Raw genomic sequence first — 4606 nt, forward strand, 5'->3', positions numbered from 1 at the left:
AACAGAGTCCAAAACAAGACTGACACAGAAGGGAAAAGGGAAGGCTTTTAAAGGGGGAGACAGGAAGTGAGGTCATAAGGGTCGGGCACGTGTTCATTGTTCATTGGTTTAGTCCGGATGTGACATCAGGGGGGCCGGAGCTGGCAAGGTCTGTCTCCATTGGCTCGGTCCCAGAAGTGACGTCCAGAGAGACAGGTGGAACCTCCCGGGTTAGGTCTACAGGGAAGTGAGAAAGAGAGTTAGTGCGCTCTGCCACATCCCGGCATGGCTCAGAACTGCCTTCACTCGAGCCCTTTAGCTGCCTCCCATGCGCGCGTGTGTGACAAGGCCCCCCCCTCAGCCCAGACCCGCCGGGTCGGGCGACCTTAACCGAGAGGTCGTAAACCGAGAGAGAGCATCGCGCTGGCATGGAGAGCACCCGGCGATGAGCGCAAAAACTTATGCGGCTGCAGGTCAAGAAACCACCGGGTGACCCGCGGATTCACTCCTTGTGCAGGGCCATCCACTGTAGAGGTGCATGGTCCGTGACAAGGGTGAACTCACGCCCAACAGGTAGTACCTCAGCTGAGTGATCGCCCATTTAATCGCCAGAGCCTCCCTCTCCACCGCCGCATACCTGGTCTCCCGGTCCAACAGTTTCCGGCTCAGGAACATGACGGGGTGTTCGACACCATCGACACTTTGGCTCAGCACGGCTCCCAGGCCTGTGTCCGAAGCGTCCGTCTGGAGGATGAAAGGCAAAGAAAAGTTAGGTGCCATCAAAATAGGTGCGGACGTAAGGGCCTTCTTCAAGTCACCAAATGCAGTGTCTGTTTTGCAGTCCATACCACAATGTTCGGGCCCTCTTCTTTGTTAAATCAGTCAAGGGCGCTTTCTCAAAACCGGGTACAAACCGGCGGTAGTACCCGCTAACCCGAAAGGCTTGGACCTGCCGCTTGGTTCATGGACGGGCCATTTCAGAATGGCATCAATTTTGGAGCACTGTGGCCTTACGGTACGGTCACCCACCAGGTAGCCTAAATATTTGGCCTCGCTTAATCCAAAGAAACATTTCTTGGGATTAATCCGGAGCCCGGCCTCACCAAGTGTCCGTAATACCGCTTGGACATGCTGTAGGTGTTCCTTCCATGTGCTGGAATAGATGACCACGCCATCTAGGTAGGCAGCACTGTATGAGTTATGAGGTCAAGCACTTTGTCCACCAGGCGCTGAAAGGTTGCTGGAGCCCCGTGTAACCCAAATGGAAGGACACGATACTGCCAGTGTCCGCTAGGGGTACTAAGCGCGTTTTTCCTTCGGAGTCCGTTAAAGGACCCTGCCAGTACCCTTTTGTCATGTCAAGTGTGGTCAGGTATTGAGCCTGTCCAAGCCTCTCGAGGAGGTCGTCCACGCGTGGCATTGGATAGGCATCAAATTGGGAGACCTGGTTAAGCCGACGGAAGTCATTGCAGAACCTCCAACTCCCGTCAGGCTTACCGACGAGCACAATGGGGCTGGACCAGGGACTATAACTCTCCTCAATTACACCTAGTTCCAGCATGCGCTTGATCTCAAGTTCCACTTCAGCCTTTTTGCCTCGGGAAGGCGGTGCAGGCGTTCTCGGACAACAACCCCGGGCTCTGTCACAATGTTGTGCTCAATCAGAGAGGTCCTTCCGGGGTGTTCACTGACTACCTCTCGAACGGTCCGGATAACTGTTTCCAGCTCCTGCCGTTGCCTGGGTCTCAAGTCTGCGCCAAAGTTAAGGTCGTGTGTGTGAGCGAAGAGTGAGCGGGCTGGCCGGAGGAGGATCGGGTCCCTGTCCTTCCACGGTTTCAGCAGGTTCACATGATATACCCGCTCCTTTGGCCGACGATTGGGTTGACTCACCAAATAGTCGACCAGTCCCTTCCTCTCCTTAACTTCAGAGGGGCCCTGCCAGTGGGCAAGCAACTTAGAGTGGGAGGTAGGCACTAGGACCATGACCCGATCTCCGGGTGGAACTCCGAAGAGGCGTGCCGCGGTTGTAGTAGCGAACCTGTGCTGCTTGAGCCTCCTCCATGTGACTTTTAAGGACAGGCCGAATCTTTTCCAAATCTATCGCGTAACTCGCGATATACTCCAGTATGTTAGTGGTGGGAAGAGCCTCTTCTTCCCAGCCTTCTTTCAAAATATCCAATATGCCCCGAGGTTGTCGCCCATACAGTAGTTCAAAGGGGAGACCCCGTGGAGGCTTGTGGGACTTCCCGATAGGCAAAAAGGACGAGGGGGAGGAGCTGATCCCAGTTCCTTCCATCCTCGCTGACCACCTTACGTAGCATTTGCTTGAGAGTTTGATTAAACCTCTCTACTAATCCGTCGGTTTGAGGATGATACACCGAGGTTTTTAAATGCTTTATTTTCAGTAATCTGGCAGTCTCCTTGAACGTCTCCGAGGTGAAGGGGGTCCCCTGGTCTGTCAAGACTTCTTTGGGGATCCCCATGCGCGCGAATACCTCTAGTAATTCCCGTCGCGATGGCTTTAGAGGTAGCTGAGCGCAGCGGAACAGCTTCGGGTATCGTGTAGCATAATCCACGAGGACTAAAATGTACTTGTGTGCCTCGGGCTGAGGGCTCTAGAGGTCCCACCAGGTCGACCCCGATTCTGTGGAAGGGAACGTCAATCAAGGGAATAGGAACAAGAGGAGCACGGTCCCTCCTAGGAATCTGTCGCAGTTGACACTCCGGCAGGAAGCGCCAAAGCGAACCTCCTCATTAATTCCTGGCCAGTAAAACCGAGCTTGATCCGCTCCAGAGTTTTTTCGGTGCCCAGGTGGCCACCTAGGAGGTGGGCGTGTGCTAGCTCGCAGACCTGCCGCCGGAAGGTACGCTGCACTAGCAGCAGCCTCGTCTCCTGCCCGTCATGCATTGCTACACGGTAAAGGAGGTCATTATCTAACACAAAGTAGGGGCCCTGTGGCATCGACTGACTAGTCGCTGGCCATTGACAAGGACCACTGCATTTTTACAAACTTCAGGGAGTCGTCATTCCATTGCTCCCTTTGAAAGAAGCCGGCGCCTTTTAAATTGAAACCGCAACACGGAGAGAGGGTCAGCGCCACCTCAATGGGCGTGGTTTCTCCGCTCCGCCGGCGTTGGTGGATGACGTGTCAGCCTGCGGCGGCCCGGAGTTACCCGCGCCAGCCAGGACGGCTGCTTCTCTCTCTCTGCCGGGCTGATTACACGGGCGTGGAGGCAGCTTGAGACGGTTCATCTCCGGCCCATAACGAGGCCCAACTTAACCCCGGAGTGGTATGTGTCTCACCGCTTTAATGTCAGACCAGTCCCGCCCTAGTATCACCGGGTGTGGAGGATCAGGAAGGATTGCCACGGTTACTTTCTGGACTGATCCTCCGTAGCTAATGACACAGCGGCGGTGCTGTACCAGCGGGTTTCCCGCGGACACAGGTTATACTGGTCTTGAATTTTAGCCATTGTCGCGTAGCACAAAGCGGCGGGCAACAATGGAAATGTTGCTGCCGGAATCGAGCAGAGCGAAGTTTTAAACCCGTTAACATCACCACGCCTGTATGCGGGACCGCCAACGGGTTTGTCAGAGCACACCAAGCCCTCCTCCCTCCACCTGCATTCCTCCTCGCCCAAGCGGTTTGCACAGGCAGCGCGGACGCCATGCATGCTCCGGTTGTACAGGGAGGGGCTAGGTCTTGGGACATACCCGCTGAGTTTGGCAGAAGGACGGTTCTGCTCTCCCAGAGTGTGAGGCCGCCTCTGTGTTTCCAGAAGCTCTATGAGCCCTGACATGTTCAAACTGCACGCCCCAGACCGGCTGGGTGAAGCCCTGGGAAGTGCTTTCAGGAGCAGATAGCAAGCTACCTGCTCAATGACCTGGTAGGGCTTGTTTTCCAAGGGCCGTAGCCACTGCCATACTTTGCCCATAAGGACCAGGCTTGTTTACTGGTCGGCCTCTCAGGGTCCAACCTCCACTTTGTTATTTTACTCACCTGCCAGTCTGGGGCACCCCTAAGGTGGTAAATGGGGCTGTGGTTTCACTGGGGGGCAGGCACTCTCCCCCAAGAGAGCATACTGAGTCCCTCTCGTCTCCCCCCTCCAGGGCAGCCCAATCGGTGAGCCCCACCCACACTCCCTGGCCTCTCTAGATGGCCTAGTTCTGCGTGCTGGGAGCGGAGCCCGCACCGGTCTCGCCGAACCACGGGCACCCTCCCGCCTGAATACTCGGCCCCGGTACGCTCCCACCTGGGTGTTTTGCAGGTCCTGTCCCCTTCTCTTCTGGGACTTCTCCATCCTGCCGACTACGCCACTGTCACAAAACGAGACAAAGACAGAAAAAGGTTTGGGGCAGCCACCCATGTAATTAGGTATCCTGGCTGCAAAGTCGTTTTCTTTTCCAAATACAGCACAGAAGTGCTTACAACAGAGTCCAAAACAAGACTGTCAGAGAAGGGAAAAGGGAAGGCTTTTAAAGGGGAGGCAGGAAGTGAGGTCATAAGGATCGGGGACGTGTTCATCTTTCATTGGTTTAGTCCCGGATGTGACATCAGGGGCCGGAGCTGGCAAGGTCTGTCTCCATTGGCTCGGTCCCAGAAGTGACGTCCAGAGAGACAGGTGG

Source organism: Polypterus senegalus, chromosome 7, assembly GCF_016835505.1.
Source record: "Polypterus senegalus isolate Bchr_013 chromosome 7, ASM1683550v1, whole genome shotgun sequence".
NCBI classification, from domain to species: Eukaryota; Metazoa; Chordata; class Cladistia; order Polypteriformes; family Polypteridae; genus Polypterus; species Polypterus senegalus.